The sequence below is a fragment of the Oxyura jamaicensis genome, chromosome 2 (genome assembly GCF_011077185.1).
Source record: "Oxyura jamaicensis isolate SHBP4307 breed ruddy duck chromosome 2, BPBGC_Ojam_1.0, whole genome shotgun sequence".
NCBI classification, from domain to species: Eukaryota; Metazoa; Chordata; class Aves; order Anseriformes; family Anatidae; genus Oxyura; species Oxyura jamaicensis.
This window is the reverse complement of record NC_048894.1, coordinates 81442729-81464825: the sequence shown is the minus strand read 5'-3', so window position 1 is coordinate 81464825 and position 22097 is coordinate 81442729. Positions and strand designations below refer to the sequence as shown.

General features: G+C 44.0%; 1 long non-coding RNA gene across 2 annotated transcripts; it reads left to right on the top strand.

The window, feature by feature from the left end:
- The first annotated feature begins 303 nt into the window (after nt 1-303).
- On the top strand, nt 304-20176 carry LOC118162782. Of its 2 annotated transcripts, XR_004748623.1 has the most exons (3): nt 327-382; nt 17641-17721; nt 18363-20176. It is a non-coding gene; the product is annotated as an uncharacterized LOC118162782 (long non-coding RNA). The 2 variants fall into 2 exon arrangements; XR_004748622.1 differs by lacking the exons at nt 17641-17721; nt 18363-20176 and adding an exon at nt 3129-3493 and having other exon boundaries at nt 304-382.
- Nucleotides 20177-22097: the final 1921 nt, after the last annotated feature.

The window sequence follows — 22097 nt, the reverse complement described above, 5'->3', positions numbered from 1 at the left end:
TGTGTGGGTTTCCTCTTAATACAGTTTTCCTATTTGACTTCTGTCAAGGTAAGAAATCTGGTGTTTTCCCCACAGCCAAGCTGTGAAAGTGTCAGCTATTTGGAGAGTTTTCTTCAGGCGATAATGATGGCAAATACCTCATCTCCCCTTTTCCCTGCTGATGCTTCCACCACTTAAACTAGCCTCTACCAGGTGCAGTGCTGATGCCCAAGAGAATCAGTGAAACCCTTCCCAAGCTGACGAGCCTTGACAAGCTCTGTCTGACATTTCATACCATTGTTTTCCTGACCCTGTGACAGAGTATAAGCAGATACTCAGTGGGTGTTCCTGGGAAAGGAGCCTGCCAAGCTGCAGAGGAACTATTTCAGGGACGTTTGAGCAGGTAGATCTGTGCCATTTCCTACGCCGGTTGTGTCCTGGCAGAGCAAACTGACTCACAGGAGAAGTAAGACCGCTAATTCCTCTGGAATGAGAAACAGACCCACAGCTTTTACCCCAGGATGAATGAAAGCTTTGCAGCGCGTACACAGATGCTTAGGACAAACTAACTTCCAGCTTGTTTTTATTCTGTCTTTGCAAGTCTTGACATGCATCTGCCTGTGCAGCGATTGTTCCAGTTCTCTGGCAGGCAGGCATTTCTCAGGCACTGGTCCTTGCCCTGGTTCCCCTGCCATATCTCATCCTTTCGTCAGGCAGCCAGGAAGCAGTGCAGAGGACCCAGGCTCAAGGTTGGGCAGTGATGGAAGAGGTGGTAGGTTGCAATAATCTCCAAAGGGGTGAAGGATTGCAGATACAGAGGGCTGCTGCCAAAGTCTCATTTTAGCTTGAAGTGTTTATTTCCACAAAAGCAAACAAGCAAACCTGGAATCAGTACACTAAGCCAGCTTGTTTCTTGTGTTTCTTTGTTTCCTGCTTTCTTCTTTGAAATGTTGTTTTGTTTTTTGTTGCCTTTTTTTTTTTTTTTTTTGGTAATAGCAAGTGCTTTTTCATGGGAAGCCTTTGAGTATTTAACATTAGCTGAAACAGAATTAATTCTGGAAACTTTAAAGCATTTAGGGAGTACATATCACCCTAATTATGACTCATAAAATTTCTTCTTAAAGTAAAGAAGACATCACTACAACTTAGGATAAAGGGTTTCTGGAGCAGAAATTGCAACCAGGGTGTTTTTGTTTTCTATTTTTAATGTTTTTGTAAAATCCAGTGACCTCAGTCTCTAGAAACACCAGAGCAAGAGTTTGGTTATGATAACCAGAAAGGCACATGAAAATGTGTCAGTGAGTTAAATTCTACAGTAATTTAATTCTGGTACCATCCTACTGGCTTTTGTAGAGCTGCCTCATTATGGCAGGATTTCTGATCACCTGTGGTTTCTTCCATTCTCAGCAGCAGAAACGTTATGCAAACAGGTAGTGAAAGCTACAAGCTGAGGAGATTATTCCTGGTGGATTCCTGTCTGCGTGTCTGGAAGTCTCTTGTACCTTGGCCAATCCAGCGCAAAACCAGAACAAGTTCCTGGGGCAGTTTGAGATTCAGCAGCACTGCTAATCTATTCTTCCGTCCAGGACAGCATTGGCTGAAACTGTGTTGCTCCTGAAGGAGAGTAGGGTTTGGCAGATACTACCCAGAACTAAATATTATGTCTTCTAACATGCTTGAAGATGCATGCAGTCTAGCTGCCACATTGCCCACTGTAGCCAATGTTTTTTATGTTGACTTGTACTTCTATGATCTTTACCTGCTATATTTAAAAACAGCCAACTATGTTTTCTTTTGTCTATGACATGGACCCAAATTTTCAAGAGGAAGAGCAAATTCCAGGCTAGCATCTTCTTGCACATGCCGCAGGCTCAGAGCAGACTGTGCAGTTTTGCCATGAGAATAGGCTGTGAAAGACCTATAGGGTAAAAAGAGGGTGGTAATTAAAAAGCTTGGTAGGAGTCCATGAGTCTTGTACAGTTAAGGAAGGCAGCTGTAACAAGAGAGAAGAAGTGGGAGAGATAAAACTTGGGGCTTCCCCCCCCCCCCGAAAGAAGGTGTAAGGCAGGGATGAGAGAACCATTTGCTCCTGGAAGAGCTCTAAAGGGGAGATGAAGATGCTGATGGCAAGAGTTCGGCAGAAGCTGAAGGAGCAGCCAGGTGAAGCTATGTAATGGGTGATCCTGAAGGAAAAATATGGGGACTCTCCAGCTGAGCCTTTGCTAGGCAACTGATTATGGTGGTTCTTTATTGAGCACCTCCTGCAGCCTGGGAGAAAAGCCTCCCCTGTGGGATTGCGTGCTGATAGGGAAGTCATGTTCCTGGTGATCCTCACTTAGGCTTTGTGTTTGGGAGGTGTTTTGACTTGGCCTGTGGGCTGAACTTCCTGCTGTGTTATGTCCTGATGGATGGAGGGAAGCTGAAGTAGGTGCTGGGCAGACATAAGCTGTGTCCTTTCCAGGGCTCTGCTGACCTCCAGGTAACCTCCTCTTAGATTTGAGTAGGAAGTCTCTCTCTCTTATATGATGGGTAACAAACTTCTAGGTCCAAAGTCATCAACTCAATCAGTGTGATCAAAGCATTCACGGGTAAGCAGAACTCAGAGATAAACTCATCCTCTGGAGAATTTGTCTGAAGGTAAGACAGGTGTTATTTTGAAGGCTTCATAGAAAATGCATCCACAATCAAATAATTTGAAGGGAATCTCTTGGTTTAGGAGGGAAATGCTAATGGAAAGCAGCCAAGGTGAAGGTGAACATCCAGCAGCATGCTCTGTTTCTGAAAGGAAAAAAACATTTAAATCTACTGCTGATTTTTGAAGAATATATTATCCAGATTGCTAGTATTAGAGGGAAGTAGTGGTCCTCGGACATACTTGTACACTCTATCAAGTCTGAAATTACTTTTCTCAATACAAATGTGTCTACGTGTATAGCCTAGCTATAAGCTGCTTCTTAAAAATCTCCATTGCTTTACAGTAAGCTGAAAATTAGATAAGTGAGCCTGGCTTTATAGTTTGAGTAAAGGTTCTTCTTGACTTCCCTATGGTGTAATGAACTTTTTTTTTTTTTTTTTTTTTTTAAGTACCTGGATCAGTTTTGCTGAACTAATAATTTCTGAAATACCCTACTTTTATTTTGTTGCCTTAGAAACTCCTTGCTCTTATGTAGAACTCAAAAATGCTTTAATTTCCTGGAGTGCCTTAAAGAAGTACTGACAATTTGTACTGTAAAAAATGTGTGTATGACTAAGAGCATCATCAGCACTCTAGGAGTGGTTGAATATTTGCTGCTCTATTATGTGCTGTGAGAAATGAAAGTATATATACCTTAAGCATGCTACTTTCTGCATAAATAAATCAATTCTGGTCATAAGGTTTTGAGATGTCCAAAACCCAGTAAATAACATTTATCATTTACTTTGTGCTCTAGAATTCTTTTTCAAAAGCCTTTGGTACCTAAGCTACTTTGCAATTGCTTACACAATGTACAATAAAGAAGCTTGTTTAAGAGTACTCCTGACCACTTTTTTTTTCTTATAATGTTGTGTGGTCAAATGACAATTATATCTCCTGGTAGAAATAGCATGTCTTTTTTTCCCTTAAGATTTTGTTTCCCTTTTGGTTAATTAATGTAACGCTTGAATGCGGTTATATAATCAAACTAGTGTGCACATCTTTTTTTGTTTAGCTGTGTTGGTGGTAGGGTTAATTTGTTCTGTTGTTCTTTTCAGGTAGGAACTTCATGGATATGGCTATAGCTTGGCTAGTAGCATGACCAGTAGTAGCATGATCAGTAGTGCTACTGATTCTAAGGGAGAAAGTGAGAACTTTGCAATGCACCAAACTGAATGTGTTAGCATTATGCAGTGTCTTTCTCTGGAGTAGGGTAGCATCCAGAAGACTTTCCCTGGATTAGCAGGCCATGTGAGAATGCAGAGTCGTTTTATCTGCCTGGCACAGCACAATGCTGAGATGCTGGCAGTGGGTCAGGAATGGGGATGACAAAGTTTAGCTGCGATTATTGCCTTGGTTAACAAGGAAGGCTCTTGAGCAGGATCTATATCTACTGTTTCCCCATGCAATGCTACAGGCTGAGGGAATAGTGGCTGGAAAGCTGCCCTTTGGAAATGGACCTGGGGGTGCTGGTTGATAGCCAGCTGAATAGGAGCCAGCAGTGTGCTCAGGTGGCCAAGAAGGCCAACAGCATCCTGGCTTGTATCAGAAACAGTGTGGCAAGCAGGGTTAGGGAAGTGATTGTCCCCCTGTACTCTGCTCTGGTGAGGCTGCACCTCGAGTGCTGTGTTCAGCTTTGGGCCCCTCACTACATGAAGGACATTGAGGTGCTCGAGCAAGTCCAGAGAAGGGCAACAAAGCTGGTGAAGGGCCTGGAGCACAAGTCCTGTGAAGAGCGGCTGAGGGAGCTGGGGTTGTTTAGTCTGGAGAAAAGGAGGCTCAGCCTTATTGCTCTCTGCAACTACCTGAAAGGAGCTTATAGAGAGGTGGAGTTCAGTCTCTTCTCCCAAGCACCAAGGGATAAGATGAGGGGAAATGGCCTCAAGTTGTTCCAGAGGAGGTTTAAGTTGGATATTAGGAAAAATTTCTTCACTGCAAGGGTTGTGAGGTATTGGAACAGGCTGCCTGGGGAAGTGGTTGAGTCACTATCCCTGGAGGTCTTCAAAACACATGTAGATTTAGAGCTTAGTGACAGAGTTTAATGGTGGGCTTGGCAGTGCTTGGTTAAAGATTGAACCAGATGATCTTAGAGGTTTTTCCCAACCTAAATGATTGTGTAATTCTATACTACTACTGTAGTAGTAGGGTGGAATGTTGTACTCTATGCAAACACTTTTTTTCTGGATATTGTTGCTGGCCTATTTAAGTATTCTAAAAACACTCATTGGAATAGGTTGAGAAGGGGGCATTTGTCCAGGTGAACTTTAGCTGAAAAAGGTGAGATTGCTTCTCTGATATATAATTGAATAAAAATTGTCTGAGATCTGGATCTATGCCTAATGGGTTCTGGTGAAATGGTCAGAGTCTGACGATAGTACAAGAGGATGCAAGAAGCCTGCTTACTCGTTAGCTTTTATCACTCTCCTCTATCATAGGTTTGTATATGTGGCATTTTACTTATTTATGTCCAGGTGATCTATGTGAATGAGGGCTAGCAGCAGCTACTGAATAATGGATGAAATGCTGCAGTTCTGCTGGTGGCAATCTCAATGGTGTGGAGGGATGCTGAGGGCTTGCTGCACAAGTGGCTGAGCTGATTACTCAGATGCTTTGCCTGTCAATAGCCAGAAACTTCCAGACACTCTTTACTGAGACTCTTGAACATAGCTTGGCATCTTACCTCATGGTCTGTTTGATTTTGTTTGCTCCCATTTCTAACGAAGAGCCTGACTAGTGACTAGTAAAGGAACGGCAATCCAATCTTTTCACCACCTTTTGCAATACTTTCAGAGCACATCTTGTAAGGCTTTTATGCACAATTTCAAATGAATAAGCTTTACTACAAAAAAAAAAGAGGGGGGGGGGAGGGGGGGGGCAAAAAAGCATTAATTTAGGTAACCTAACAAGCTGGCTGAGCATTCGGGGCAGTAGATCACTTAAAAGCTTTTGCCCTTATCATGCCTTAATCATATATCTTAGTTTCCAGGGCATTTGGAGGCATTATTTTGAATGTTTCACAGATTAGCTGGCTAATATGAGAACAGGATCATCAGCATAATAAACATTGAGATAGGTATATAGCTAGCTGTAGGAAACCTTCCTATATTTGGCCTCTGGGATCCACTGCGGTGCAAGTCTATGAAAAAATAAGTGTTGACATCTGGTGCAGGATATCAGCATGCACATGTGAAACATTAATCCTGCTGTTTTTGCAGCAAAATGGGGCCAGGCAGCCTCAGTTGGGCAATATGGCTCTGCAACATGCCCTGCTTGCCCTGGAGGAAGCCAAGCTCTTCCTTGCTGAGCACCTGTCTATTAAAGACGGCTGATACTGAAGGTCTGATCACAGTTCAGTGACTTCACACAGTGATTAATTTTACTCTCCACTAACCAAGGAACTTGCTCCTACAGCACAGCCGATGAAATAGGTATTTATAACCTCATTTGCAGAAGGGGCGGGAGCTGGGTTGAGCCACAACAGCCTGGTTAAAAAGCATCTGACCATCATCACACCAGCTGTGGTTAGGGACTCACCCTGCTTCCCTCTTTTGCTGGGCAAGTCTTGACCTCAGTGGGACCTCATTAGCTTCACCATCTGATGGCTTGTGGTGCATGTGGGAGGGGTGCTGGCTGCCTCATCCACCTGCATTTCGCTGCTCTGCAGGCTGCTCTTTATTTATTCCTACTTTGCTAGCACTGAGGCTCAAAGCCCATACTGCACAGGAAGGGCTGGAGAGGAAGTAGAGGAACCGGAGTGTGGTGAGACCATCAAGGATACAAGGCAGTGAAGCTTGCTGTTAACCAACTCCTTTCCAGCTCTGCTAGGAACTGTCTAATCCAAAACCAGGGGGGATATCCCACTAAGCTTAATATAGCACTAACGGAGGAACATCTATGCTGCCTCAGCTGAAGGGATAAAATAAAGCTCAAGGATGGTGGGTGTTTAAAATCTCGCTGGTGTGCTTTCACAGTGGGTCCATCTTTGGGCAGTGTGATTAGATTGCATCCCAACGAGTCTGTTACTAATTCCATCCCAGCTTGCTGTACTGCTTTAAGCTGCTGGAGATATCTCTGCTGGCTCCCTCGCTTTTGCATACAAAGGCATCTCTGTGAGTGTGTGTAACAGTGTCACTATTTTCTTTCTTCTTTAAAAAAATCTTTCTCTCCCAAATGAGTTACAAACAGACTGCTTTTTCCTCTGTGCAGCTTTGTACAGATAATACAGTAGGGAAAGCAGCAGGGAGCCGTGGGGGAGAGAATTAACACTGTGTTCCTCCTCTGGGGTCTAGTGACCAGATGCTGGGGGGGGACTGTAGAAGGACTGTGCCCCATGCTCCCTGCAAAACTCCTTCTCCTGGGCTGGGATGCAGCTCTGCTTTGCTTTAAAACAGCAGAGGAATGGCATGGGTTTAGCTGGCCCTACAAACTATTGGTATACGTAGTGATCATCTCTGTGGGGTTTTTCATATGCCTCTCTGCAGGATGAGGCATAAAGGGTGGCACCAAGGGGCTGGGGAAAATAGCTGTCCCTTGCAGACCTTTAGTGGCACCCTGCTGACCTGGTGCCAGTGGCTGCAGAGAGTCTGCCCGAGGCAATTGGCTTCTTCATCTGCAGAAGTGATTGCATGAGGATATAGGTAAATGGTCAAACTTGAAATATTGGTTTCCTCAGCCCTTTCAGAAGCTTTCCTTCTGTTGCAAGGATATATTTTTTCTGCTCATTCTCTTTCACTCCAGACTTTCCTGAGCTTTCGGTGGATTTCACAGACCTCTCCACTCCTCCTTGCTCTGGAAAACTAGATTTCAGTGCCTTGTATTCAAGACAAAACTAACTAAAAGGTGCGGGGAATAAAGCCCGCCCTCTGGTCACCCTCTCCTGTGCTAGATTTGCCCTTCAAAAAGCCTGCCTCCAGTTACCACCTGTCCTTCCCACAGGGCAGGGAGCTGACTGCAAGGCACCCAGGGAGGGAAGTCACCTGCCCACTGCTGCCCAGCTCCCACTGATAGGGCTCCCAGCAAATACCTTTAAGCAAATATTTAGTGAACACGTGGAGCTACTGGTAAGGACAAGGAAGTCTTCTCAGCACTTAAGGTAACGTTCAGTCCTCTGTGAGGTGGTGTTGGGGATTTGAGGATATAACTGGTACAATATTCCTCTAGTACAAAGTTAGTTGCCTTCAGCACAGAGCATCCTTCAGTTATTTCCCCCTGTGTGTGGCTTCCCTCTGCCTTTAAAATAACCATATTCACCTTTAATTGACAATGAAAATTAGATTTGTTTTGTAATGCTCTCTGGGATGTGTCTTGCCCACTTAAATTAGCAATGGTACACAGTACAGTCTTTGTCTGGGCTGACCCAAAGAGAAGGAAGAGCATTTGGCTCGCTTTACTTCTTTAATCCTTTCTGTAAATGTTTTGTGTTTCTTTAATCTTGGTTTCTTGGTTACTGAAACAGGACCTGGGGAACCCTACTTCTGAGTAAAATCTAGATTTAGTTATAGTTATATATATTTGGGAAGGTCATATTTTTGTACCTATTTTTTGTCATTTATATTTTTTAATGTCCACACCATTGCTCTCTGCAAAGTGTTCCTTCCTCCTGGAAGGCACCAGACCACTTGTCCAGCAAGCAGTTGTTCCCAAAGCCCATCTGCAGGCTCGTGGTGAGGCGTTCAGTGGGGACTTTCCTCCATGGGCTCCTTTCACGCCTGCCCTAGCTGGTCCTCCCCAGCCTCATCTGTTTCTCTGCAGTGTTTGCTTTCTATCTTTAGTATAAATGCTCATTGTTCGCTAATAGAAAATAATCTGACCAGAAAACCTGGCTTTGCTCCATCAAGTCCGGTGCTTTCTTTTTAATCCTGCTTGGAAGCAAGAGGAGGGAGGACAAACCACTCCCCTCCAGCACCAGTTTTGAAACTGGCTTCTGGACATCTGTGGCTACTCTTGCCTTGTGAGTGCTGATAGCTGCTGGAGGAGAAAAACGTCTTATCAGCCCCTCTCAGAGTGGGGAGATGAGGCCAGCCACACAGGCAGCTGCCTGATGGGGCAGGGATAAAAGGCACAAGAAGCTAGCACATCGGTACGTGTATCACACCGCAGAAAGTGGTTGCTTTTGCCTGTGGCTGAGGGAAACAAAGATCACTGGAGATGCAATTTTTGAAGTGAAGGGGAGAACCTATGGGATAGGAGAAACATGTTTTTTTTTTTTTTTTTTTTTCCCTTCCACTCTATTGGTAAAAAATGAGACCATTCCAAAGCTATAAACACAGTTTCCAAGTTTTTCAACCCCTTAGCTTGAAAGTGTCAAGGAGAAAGTTGGTGCAGATTGGCAAGATTGCTATGGAGCCTCTTCCTTTTCTTTCTGGAGGCAGCCTCAGGAGGCTCACGCTATCGTTGTTAGTCACCCCATGTGGTCATGGTGTTTCAGAGGCTCTGTTTATTCTTGGTAAGAAAGGGGAAAGTCCAGCAACGGTAAGTCTGGAAATGCAAATGCACGTCTTAAAAATATGAACTTGCTTTTTTTCCTGGGTTTGGCTTTACCAATGGCATAAAAATTATGGTGGAGGGCTCTATGTATTTAATCTATTTACTATCATTTAATGTAAAAGTACTGAGATAAGTGCAAGGTAAGACTTTATTTCAAAAAGATCCTATTTTCTACTGCCTTGCTCCCTCATGTACATTTCCGTCCCCTGCTTTTTAAGAAGCTGGGTTTGCAGGTCTGGCTATTTGCACGGTGGTGACATCTAGAACAGGCTCAGGACATAAAAGAAGCACAGGAGTTTGCAGTAGTTCTCATTGAAATTAATGGTTTCTTTTCCGAGTGGCTTGTTGTCCTCACTCTTTAAAATTGAAGTGTGTGCATTTAATGGCCTTGTTTAACTACCTGAGCTAGGTGGAGTGCAGCCTGAACCATGCTTGGGTAGAGAAATGAGAGGGAAAGGTATCAAAATTGTTCTTGAATGTGTCTGAAGGTGCGATACCCATTCCTGGTCCCCAGGAATTGATGCAAGCTGGGAAGGTGTTAATGCCTGCTGGGGCTGGTCCTCTGCCAAGGGCTATGGGAGCACAGCAAGAGGCCCTCTGGAGAGGATCCATGCTGCTGACCCTGTAACCTGAGTGCTGCATCCAAGAGGAAGGTACCGAGAGGTTTAGGCTGCCTCTGAAAGCCCAGTTATGGTTGTTTTGAGCACATCCCGACTCACGACTGATTTGCTCGGCTATTAATTTCCCAGCAAAGCAACTCTGAACCTCTCCACGTCAGGAGGTTTTAGAAGCATTGCTGCATTGTGCCCGGTGGGGCCAAGCTGAGGCCTTGCTGCAGGCTGGACAAGTCCGAGGGTCTTGAAGGTCCAGAAGATGTGGTAAGCAGGTGTCAGGCTTGCATCACACAGCTATAGGGCTTTTCAATAGTCTTAAGGACTTAATGGTTAGATGTGAATGTTGATACCTCCCTAATGCTCCAGTTTTAGCAATTCTTTGATACAGTGTGGGAAAATACACACTGAGCATTGCAACTAATAGGTTTTAATTTATTCTGTGGAACTGTCCTTATCAGGCTGGAAGAAGAGAAGCACTGCACTATGAGCTATTCACTTGCAGGCTGTGAAATCTTAGAGCATGAAGGTGCACACAAAGGGGAGGGAACGTAACGCTTAGGCTTTCATACGTGTCATTAGATGAACAAACTTAATTTAGGAATTGGGGGGGGGGGGGGGGGGGGGAAGGCAATAAATTAACATTAAAGTTAACTGAAGTTTAAATGGATGTTAGTGAAAGGTATGGAATCTTATTATGTAAGATTTTCTTCAAAGCCTTCAATAGTTCTTCCATTTAAAAAATTGAGAGAAAAAAAAAAAAAAAAAAAGGAAATGCTGACCTAATGCCTGCTTTTATCTATGAATAAGGTCTTCTTGGTAAACTTTCCGACTCGTCAGCAAAGGCTTTGAAATCTTCCCCTGCTTGTAATGGAGCTGAATGAGTTCAGTGGTAAATATGCAACAAGTGTAACTCCTGTTTCCTCACTTTGTTCCCCCGGGAGTCATTCAAACAAAACAAATTCCATGCACACTAATAAAGTGGGTAGGTAGCTATTGCAGCTTAATAGCCTGGGCTCGACCATTTTCCTTGGCAGGGTGTTAAGGGAATGTTTCCAGCTTGGTTATGATATCTTCATCACGGACTGTTACCAGGACTTGCGTTTCCTGGTGTCAAGCCACGGGGCTGGAGATATGCTGCTCTTCCTGCACCGCTGGCTGCCCAGGAGGTGCAGAGTTAAACACCACGTATATGCTGCTTCCTGCAGCCCATCGTTACTGCTGCAGCCTTCTCCACTTGCGTTCAAAATGTCCTCCAAACAGGGCACATACAGGGATCTTGCCTGTTTGCTTTTTCCTTTTTCCTTTTTTTTTTTTTTTTTTTTTTTTTTAAAAAAAAAAAAAAAAACAACTGTCAGTGGTAATTGCTTGTGGCTAGCTAGATCATTTTTCTGCAACTCTACCTCCTTTATTCATCTGTATTTTAACAAGGAGTGGGGTGTAAGTATTCTGCTCGTGGTGCCTCCTGAATCTGGTGCTCTGTGACCGGTGTAACTACCTGAGGAATGGGCACAAGCATGGAGCAAATCTGCTGAGCTGTGGAGGCTGATGACAACGCGTGCTCCTTCAGGCTGTGAGCCTGGTTCTGCTGTGGGAGACTTGCTGAGGAAGTCGGGGACAGGGTGACACATGAAGGTCTGGATACCCTTCCCTGCTGTCTGCAGGTAAAAAGACTGACAGTTGTGATGTGCAAGCGGCTTCCTTTGTTTTCTGGTACCTTGAGCCATGAGCCTGTTGGGACTCCTCTGCAGAAGAGGACCCTGGCCATACTTTGGCCCTACTTGGTGCCATTTGTGCTGCAGCTGGTCTGGGCAGTACCCCCAGCCTGGCTCTGCCGCCACCTCTGCACAGCTTGGTGACTCCTCAGTCGTGGCTCCTGTGCACGAAGGAGGCAGGGACAACAGCTGCCGGAGCCAGGAAGGCAGCTAGGATTTGCTCAGCAAGTGAAGCTCTGAGCCCTGCTTCCTGTACCCTGCCTCTGTGCAAACCTAGTGCTGAGCGTGCTGAACAACCAGGGCATCTGCAAACAGTTGTTTAGAAAAAACTGTTTTTTAGAAAACGTTTCAGAAAGTAGAATAAAAATCTGCATACCTACAAGCGGGTAGTACCTGGTTTTCAATGGTTTTGTATTCACAGCTCAGCGTGTCTGCAGTTCATCTTCCTTTGGGGGGGTTCTCCCTCATCTACCAAGGGAGAAGCCTGCACTGCAGCCTTCTCTTCTCTATGTGGGGTTACTCACAACTCTTCCACCTGTTTGTACCCTTCCTCTGACCTTGAAAGAGTAACAAACACATTGAAATTTGCTGGAGGGGTCACTAAACTACTAGGAGTTGAAAAGGAGCTAGATAATGTGACAATACATCATCTTTTCCTCAGGAAGCTATAATGTTGCTGATTCACAAAGTGTTTGTAACTGCTGCTCTCCCAGCTTGGTTTTTCACTTCTTTTTTTCTTTCTTTCTTGTTTTGTGCGGATGCATTCTCCTTTTCTAAAAGATTGATTATTGAGAAATCATGCCTGAAAGATTTTTAATTTAACTTCAGCATCCGAAGGAAACTGATGCTCAGACATGCAATATGATTAAGTACAGTCTAGTTTCAATCAGAACCTGTTAATCTTGCCAGCTGAACTCCTAATTAGAAAGCAGCAAAGCACTTCTGGTGAGCAGCAGATTAACTGAAAACTTCAAAACAGAATTATTCAGAATCTGAGGTCAAATTCAATCAATAGCTGAGCTGAATTTATAAGATTTTGAAACACCAACATTTAGAATGTATTTTGATGCCCATTTGGTTATTTCCAAAGGCTTTCTTAATCATTTAAACTTCAGGATATTGAGTCAAGCCACTATAAAAATGGAACTTAGTTATTTTGTTTGTTTGTTTTGCTAAGAAATAAACCTTTATATCTGCGATTTGCTTCATTCTAACAACAACAAAAAAAAAGAGGTTCGCTCCCAAAGACACTTTATTATGTGTCCAGTGTTGCTACTAGTAACTTGTTCAACTTTGCACACATTGGTGACTATTTCTTACAATAATTTCTGTAGCTGAACTCTGAGGGTTAACTATCTCACCTCAGAACAACCATATCTCAAATGCTGTAAGCTGAACCACGTGCTTTGGAGGCTGGTTTCATGTGCCTTAATTTTTCAAATGGCACAGATCTCTGATTTAAGGAGATCTGTGCAGTTCTCACTCTTACTGAAAACCCAGCTGTTGCCGTTGGTGCTCATGTGCGGGTGTAGAGCCTGAATTTTCAGCCTGTAAGCTTAAATGCCTGCATCACACTTCACGATGTTTCATCATATCTATATATTTGGCTTGTTCTGGCACTCTCCAGGGAACTGCACAGCTACCCTGAGCCTTTCTCCAGAACAGTCATGCTCACTGTTACAATCTTCAGCCTGAAAGTCATCACGAGAGTTTAACGCAAGGCCTTTTCCACTAAGCTGGTGGAGTGGTACAGCTAGAGCTTGGTGTTCGAGAAGGCTATGTTTCCTACAGTGATGCTGGGGAATGTAAGTCCTGCTCTTACCTCAGTAACTTCAGACAGTGATGGCTGTGTTAGTGGAGGGGCTGCCTCATCATATGGCTCATAAGTGGCTGCTTCTTGCCCCTCTTATTGAAACAGGCATGGGTGTGCATGGTCTCCGTGGGGAAAGTGACTCCAGAGGTCTATAGTACTTCCCGTGAACTGATGTATTTGTCAGAACTTGCTACCATTGTGAAGCCTGCTGTGTGGTGGTCTTCTTTCTGTCCTGCAACACAGATGTCAATGAGGACCTATTCCGTCCTCATAAAGGAATCTTGTTTTACAGCGGACATGATGCAAAGAGCCTGCAAGCTTGAGATATCTGGATGTCTTCCAATTTCTATTCCCAGAAGTCTTGTTCTAACAAACACTATTGAATACACACACTGTACAAAGGAGTGCAGGGAGAGACTCAGCAGGAGACGGGATTGTACAAAACATCGTCAGTCTTGGAGCAGAGTTATATAGCCTGCCTTAGATCTTTTAAGTCAATCTGGAGTGATTCCTTGTCTGGGGAATCTCTTTACCTGGCAAAAACAAACTGATTTTATATGTATGATCAGACACTCTTGAATTCAGAGGGCTATTTCCACTCCTCCTTTGGTCATTTGTGTGGATTTCAGGATGTACCCAGGTAGGAATATTCAACTTACATGAGAGCCAGCTGATGTTAGGAGTTCCCCAGCAGTCCTTATGGATAGTCTTCATTTGCCAGTCTAGTACCAAGAATGAGTAAAATTTTCTCCTCCGTCCATATGAGTTCACAGCAGCCAATAGTTCCCAAATTGCCCAAGACCATAACTGCTTCCCTTACTATATTTTTTTTAGGTTTATACATACAAATCCACTTTGGCAAATGACTATACCAGAGCCAAGCAGTGAAGTTTCCTGAAGAAAGTTCTGTGGTGGGAGAAGGAATTAGGAAAAAAATATTCCCTCTGCTTTCACTTGCCTAGATGAGCTACTGACAAGCTCAACAGAGCCATTGGCCTCCATCTGGCTCTGTCCTGCTTCTTTTAATATCCTCAAACCTCTGCATGTGGAGCCAGGCTGCTGGGGATATGGTAAGAAAAGCCAGTGCACACCCTAGGAGAGGTTAAAGAACCACCTTGAAAAATAGGCAAATTGGAAAAATAAACCGTAGTGATATTAATGAGCAAAGGAAGAAGAGAACAAATGTATTAGTCATCTCTTAATTGCTCTTGGAACCCAATATGCTTAACATCCTGAAATAGAAAGCCCATCATTTTAGTCCTGTACATTAGCAATTTAAAAAGAAATAAAGGAAAGAAAGATCTCCTGAGAATGGAGTCGTGTATATTTTCATATGTTCAAACAGGTAATTTTACTGTTTGCAACCTCTCAGCTGAGTTCCTGACACGTTATTATACTTGAGACTCCTAGACAAATTCCATTTTGGACCAGAAGAAACTTTTGCCTGGGTTTCAAGGAAGCTTATTTCATGTTGCTTGACCAGAGTGTGCCAACATGTTATTAATTTAGGAAAAATGTTGACTGAATAATCTTGAGAGCCAAGCAAGAACTCTCAGCCTTGAATGTTTCCTTGGCAGTCTCACTCAAAGCCTGTGCCTCAGAGGTAAGGACACCTACAGACTCATTCGATCCAGCATGGCTGGATTTTTTCTGTCACAGAAATCTGTAATTTTTCCTAAGCCGCTATCAGCCCAACTCCCCATCTTCCCATTACATGGTAAACGTAATGGAAATTGCAGAAATTAGAATGTTTGGTTTGCACTTAATAGACCGTGTGATCTTCCCTACAGTGCTCCAGGGACCATCCTTTGTTCTCACTTCTTTTGCGTATCAGCTGTGCCAAAAGTTGACATCCCTAGTCTTCTGTCAAATAACACTTCCCTGCACCCATGCCCCTTTCATGCTTCGTGCACTGGTGCTGCTTCAGCTCCTGGGAGTACTGGGCACAATTACTGGGCACCTGTTTGGATGTGCTCACATCTTGCACACTGCTTTGATTTGGGATGGGATCCTTTCTGCACGACTTGCTGGGGCTGTGAAGACGGCAGCCTCATCAAGCCTTCTGAAATCGGCTTGTGGGTATATTAATGGCAGGCATGGGGCTGATGCTCTGGGATCCTGGGTAACCTATAATTTGGCGCAGTATTGCTGACATAACTGAGCCTGCAGCTGTAGCCAAGCAGGTTTACATGTGTTACGGTGTTTCCCATGAGGTGTTGCTTGCAGCGATGTTTTTGATGATGGAGAAAATAACGTATAGAAAAAAAAAACTCCAGTGTTTATAATTACATGGCAGAGATTAAATGGTACTGTGTTGAAGAGCAGTTGTTGTGTGAAAATGACCAATGATGTTTTAAACTGAAATGGTATTTTTAAACATTTCCATTGAGATGAATGGATAGTGCTTTATTTAATTATTTTGCTATGAGTTAAGGATGTGTGAAAGTATGTATTACCCTGTGTTTTAGAAGTATATCCTAGCTGGATTAGAAGTTTATTTTAAAAGGGGCCAGATAGCCTTTTCATTTCTACATCACAAGTCTAGTCTATAAAAGCAGTGAAATTACATCTGTTTTTAACAAAAAATTAAAAAAAAAAAAAAAAAAAGTGTGAGCGAGCAAGCACACCCGAGGCAAAATCTAAAATCAAATCACTGGGACCAGAGGTCTAAAATCAGATTCAGGACTTCAGTCTTGAACTTTGGTCAAAACCTAGGAAAAGGGTGACCCCCCTGTTCAGCCCTTGGGACAGGGACCCCGGCACACCCGAATCACCCAGCAGTTGTCTGGGCACTTCATGGGACACGTGGCAGAGGGGACTTTCAGAGATGGAGTGAGGTGGGCACGTGCTGGCTGTGTAGAGCTGTTTCTAGTCACGGGGAGCGACCTGAGGAGAAAGCATGAACGTGTTTTTACGCTGTCATAAGTAGTCAATGAAACCGCCCACAGGAAGGAGAAATTCAGACTTCAGTGTATCCTTGTAAAGGGGCTGTTGACTGCTGAAGATAGTGTGGTTTTGTCTTCATAAGCTAATCACTGCTTGGAGAAAGCTTGGATGGACAGTGCTTGTTGCTATACCAGTTCCACGAAGAAGGAGGATTTCACTCTGCAGCCTTCCCAGTCTCTGTGCTCTTCACCAGAGCTAAATTCACCTGGACTGGTCTCCCACATGAACCCAACAGGGAGCAGTGGCATCTACAGCATCTGAGCTGACTTCCAGCCCTCCGTTCCTGATGAGCTCTGGAGGTAAAGGTGGGGACAGCAGATGTATTGGTGACAAGAGGAAGGAATTCAAAGAGAGAGTCTTTGGAAAGAGGTCTTTAGACACAGTTGTTTTTCATGCCCGTTCATGATAATATAATCCTATATTGCTGAGAGCTAGTACTTAAAGCAAGGGTCACTGAAAGAGAATGGGCAGGGAAAAGCAGTTTTTGAGGAACACCTGGGGAACAGGATCCCCACTATTAATATTGTACAATAGGACCAAAGAAAATTGTTTTTCTCATTTGTTTCCTGGCGTTGTGTCCTCAGGCCATGGACTCTTCCCTCATTACGTCAGGGTAACTGATCTGGAGTTTAGCTGAGAGCAAGAGAAGCCGCTGAAGAAAATGTTTCCATTGGAAACACAGGATATCCACGGCATGCTGAGCTCTGCTTCGGGAGCAGAGAGACGTGGCACTGGCAGTGCTCTTGGGCTGCAGCTACGGGGGGAGTTTTAACCTTGCCTTGACAAGGAGACGACTGGGTGTAATGTGCCGTGTGGGAGGGGAGAAGTGGCCACAGGGCGTGAAAGGCTGAATTTTAATATCACTCCCAGTGATGCTCTAGACCCACGTGTGCTTCATGGTATGTGACTGAGGAAAGTCTGTTGTTGTCGGGCCATCTCAGTGATGATCTGTGCCTGCCAGATGGCCACAGCAGCAAAATGACAAGACCTCAGGAGAAGCTAGTGTGGGAGAAAACTGACATTATTCCTGGGGGAGCATCATGCTGAGGACTCTCTGGCTTCCTGCTGGGGAAAAAAAAAAAAAAAAAAAAAAAGGAAATGGAAATGGATTTCTTTTCTGGAACAACAATAGACTAAATTAAGTACTGGAGTACATTCACAAAACTCCCAGTACCTTTATAACTGGGTTGTTTTCTGTCAGAGAGAAAAGGCTCTTTATATAGGTTCCTTTTGCCTTGTCTGTGGAAGATGGAGGCTGGTGGGGTGGGCAGGCGGTGTTGCATACTCTGGTATTTTGGCCAATCCAGTACTAAATGGCCCAGCTGGTGGGGCTCCTAATAGCCGTCCAGGATGACTGTTCTGCACTGTGTTCCCTTGTGAATTGTTTCAGTACTGAGCTTAAATTTTTCTTTGCAGTGTGTGTGGTGTGTTTTGTTTTGATCTTCCTGCAGCACCTGCAAGATACCCAATGGGTACCAATAAGCAAGGGGTGGAAAGGTGGCACCTATTTCTTCTATTTATTTTTTAATATGAACTGCTCAGCATTCAACAGTCTTTTTTTTTTTTTTTTTTTTCCTATTTTTTTCTATTGTAAACACCCCTAGATGTGAAATGTGGGAGAGCACATTTTTTGAACAGTAGTGAAATGATTTGAGATGCACATGAAAAGTTTCCAATATATGTTGTTAAAATATGTGTTTTTTTTCTTGCTTTTCCTTTACAGCTTGTACCCTCAGGCTCTTTACTATTAACAAAATCAATCTGTACTGATGAAAACTGAATGTTCATCTGCTCTTCTAACTGAGGGAATTAGGAATACAAACTATTTTCTGTGTGTGCAGAAGTAGGAAGATTCTTGCTGAGATATGTGTGAAGGGGTTAAGTGCTTGGCATGACTCTGGGGCAAACAAATAACTAGTGCAAACTTTTCAAACTGTATCACAGTGTAAATACCTACAAAGACCGAATATAGACTGTGCACACAAGCTCTATGGGTTTTGTTGGTTTTGTTTTCCAAGCCAAACTCAGCTTCAGTTGAGCGTGATGAATTACATAAATGATTTCTCTTTCTATACAATTAAACTTGAAAAAAATAATTGTCCTCTCATCCCTAACACATGTACACTCTGGCCTGATAGGTGCTTTCAGTAACCTGAGAGTACGCCCTCCCACAAACAAGCATGGCCCTCCAGGCAGAAGTAGAGCCCTTGCAGCGAGCCCTATCCCCAGCAGGATGAAGCAATCAGCATCCACTGAGCAGAGCCTCGCGGAGGGGAACTTGTTGCCGTTTCATTCTGCAGCTGAAGAAACATACAGCAGTGGCAGGGAGCCTTGGGGCAGCTGATTTAAGGATCAGTTTTGCAAGCTGTTCCTTACTATCTGGCATTCATAAAATTCACCTTGAGTAATAGTTATTTTTCTGCTGAACTCAAACTTCTGCCAGCGGAGCATCATGCTGGCTGAATGTCTCCAGGCCATCTCCCGAGCAGCACCAGGTGGTACCAGCCATGCTGGATCCAAGGAGTAGCACCTTTATCCCCCGTCAGTTAAGATCTTCTCTCCTTTCTGAGGAACCCTGCTAACACCAGCAGTAAATGCTCTCCCCCAGAGAAAGCCTCCCACCATCCTCTGCCCTGTTCTGAGAAATGAGTTAGGATTAAAAGAGCGTAATTGCTTCTGGGGGGTTGTTTTGTGGCCAGTCATGTGGTGGAATACTTTGGACAGAAATTTTAATTTAATGCAGAGTTGCTAATCAACATCAAACACATGAATGTCAGTGGCTGATAAATTTAATTGGGTGTTTGTTTAAAAGTATTGCAGGAAGTATGTGCTTGAAGCATCAAAGAGTGGGTTTTAGAACTTCAAACAGTACTCTGGTTACATTTTTGGCAAGGGCTGTCACCAGATCCGTGGTGTTTGGCTGCTCTAGTGGTACTTATTGCATCAGTTTCTCTAATTGTGCAGTGTTTACTAAAATATGTATCTATGTAAACAGATTTATGAAGAATGATGCTAAAAGAGCACTGTAATGGTGGGTGACAAAGGCATGGTTAGGTGACACAAGCGTCAAGGATGTCTGCTGAATCTTAATTTGCTTCTCCTTTCATCCCAGCCCCATACACTGTGGACACAATTCTTTGTGTCATCACACACTGCATTTCTGGCAAGACCATGAATGCATAAAGCAGATTGTCTCTGGTGGGAAGGTGGAACTGTGGAGAGAGGCTGATACCTTCAATGGAGAGGAACATTACCTGCTCTTCCTGTCCACAGGTGGGTAGGACAAAAGGTTGAAGCTATGTGAAGGAGACATAGGTTAGGCTACGTGAAGATATTGCAAAGAGTTCTGTAAACAGCAATAAATATTACTTGGAAAGATGGAGGAATCGCCAGTCCTCAGAGTGTGAGATATGGGATAAGGAAGGGCCAGCTGTTTCTGCACAAAAGGGAGTGGACTAGGTGCCTTCCACATCCCTTCCATTCATTCCCATTTACCCTGGATCTGTTTTCTACGTCTTCTTCACTAACAGCAGAAGTTAAAAGGCATGTGGTGAGTGAGACAGGCATTGGTAGAATGGAAAGAAGTCTTTGGCAGCTGAACACGGCCTGAGAGAAAGGGGATCCCTTCCTAGCCTAGGCCATGGAGCTCCTGTGAGGTGCTGCAGATGGTCCTGCAGCCATCAGTCACTCCCGTTTTAAGGTCTAGGTGTGCCCACCCACAGTCTCATTTGAAACACTCAACCCTCAAAATTTAAACAGAAATTAGCAGAATGTGCTCTGAATGCATAATTTTGACCTCTCTGGAAAGCTACGTCTTCCTGTGCATCAGTTGCCTTTCTGTAAAATGAGGACAATACAGCATTTTTGGGGGGATTGCATAAGTTTAATATTCCCAAAGCACTTGGATGTAGTGGCACACGGCGTGGATGAGGCCACAAGGAAAAGACGAATTCTGTCCTCAGCACAGGGCCTGAACAGTGTGTGAAGGCTGAGGGCCATGTGCTGAGCTTTGACAAGAAGAAAACAAAATATTGAATGGCTGCTGATTAAGTGAACCAAATTTTGTTCGTGGTCCTTTGGCCTTGTTTTTATTTTGTATTATTTTTTCATGTGAAATTCATTTTTTTTTTCCCCCTGGACTGTTAGAGGGGAAGAAAGCAGCTAGATGCAGAAGGACAGGCAGATGTGTGTCATGGCCGGCCCCTGGCTCGCAGCAGCTGCAAGGGGAATCCCACACACAGCCTTCCCACTGCTGCTGCACGTGCAGCATGGTTTGGCCAAGGATGGTGCATTTTCAGAAAGTGCCAAACGTGCATCTTTTGGCAGAAGGGCTTTTCCGCTAATGAATAGGACATTTCCTATTTTACAGAGAGGAGAGTGCTGGGACTGCTTTATAAATAAAGGTGTTGGATCATTTTACACAGAAAATTAAACAAGCAGCTTCTGTTAGAAAGGGCCCAACAATTGTGCTTTTGTGTGCGAGGTGTTGGGCAGCTTATGTATGGCAGCTCTGTCTGCAGTACTCTGTAGTTGTGTTGTTACTGGCAGCAATGGCCTGAAGCTGTAGGAAGATTTAAAATCAGTTATTGCAATGATTTGATAGAGCTGGGGGAAAAAAAATGGCAAGCCTTAGCACCTGAAGATAAACCCACATGCCTGAGAGCTCATTTATTGGGACATCGGTTATGCCACTAAGAGCTGATACATCTCTGTTCAAACCTCTCTTGCCTTCAGTATGTTAAGTAGAGAGTATGTTGGACAAGATGACGTTGTGGCCCTGTGGGCTAGGAGTGAGCTTGAAAGAGTGTACAGGAAATGTCCCAGGGAGTGTTGGGTTTGGAGGCGGGGGTCTGCTCTAATATGATAGAGAGACCTGAAGGTTCCTCATCTTCCCCTACAGAAGCTGTTTGGGCCAACGCAGGAGCTCCAGGTAGAGCTGAAGGAAAGCCTCCCATGTCTAGAGCTTTGGGCATTCTTTCCCATGTCCCAAGCATGGAGGGATGCAGAGGTTGTATCAACTTTTCTGTCTCCCTCCCCACTGTATCATGCACCTCTCGGTGCTTTCCCTGCCTAGTGCCATGTCTCACCAGCTAGTCCCTGCTGCTGTGCATTGCTAGGGATTGCTATGCATCGTATAACTGACTGCTAGAAGGAGAGGCCGTCAGCCTCTGCCATGGGCTAACCCTGGTCTGGTGACTGAAATTCAGGAAATAAGGTGAGTATATTAACAGTGCTCCTGTGAGTTGTATATCCCACAGGGGAGAGCCCGGCATGCTTTGTTCTTTGTTCCAACATCTTGCTGTCTCCAAAAATTACTATGTTTTTATTTTGCAAGACGTACTCTGGGATAATGTAAAACGCCATGTATTGCAACACCATTTGAGAAATGCTGTGGTTTCCAAAATGAAAAGAACTGCAATGGGCAGAGAGCAATATATGGGTATCCATGCGGACACAGATGATGCAGGTTATATATACAACAAGAGGGTATACACAGGGCCTTCTGTCTGGTTGTAGTTAGCCTTTGTTCTACCTCTTAAAAAAAAAAAAAAAAAAAAAAAAAAAAAAAAAAAAAGATGCAAACTCCAGTAAACCATTTCTCATTCCTTCTTGCTATCCCTCTTAAGCTAATGATGCAACACCTGAGGCCGTTGACACATTGAACTGATCTCACAGCTGAATAACAAGGAAGAGTCAGAGAAGCCAAAGGTGAACCTGAAGCAAATAATTGCTATAATGGGCTTGATGCCTTTGTGTGACTTCTTATGATCAAATAGTATTACATCAGCAGAAAAGAACACCAGAAGAGATTATGTTCCTCTGGGAGTCCCTAATTTTAGATTACAAAGTGAGTTAGTCAGATGAGAGATGCT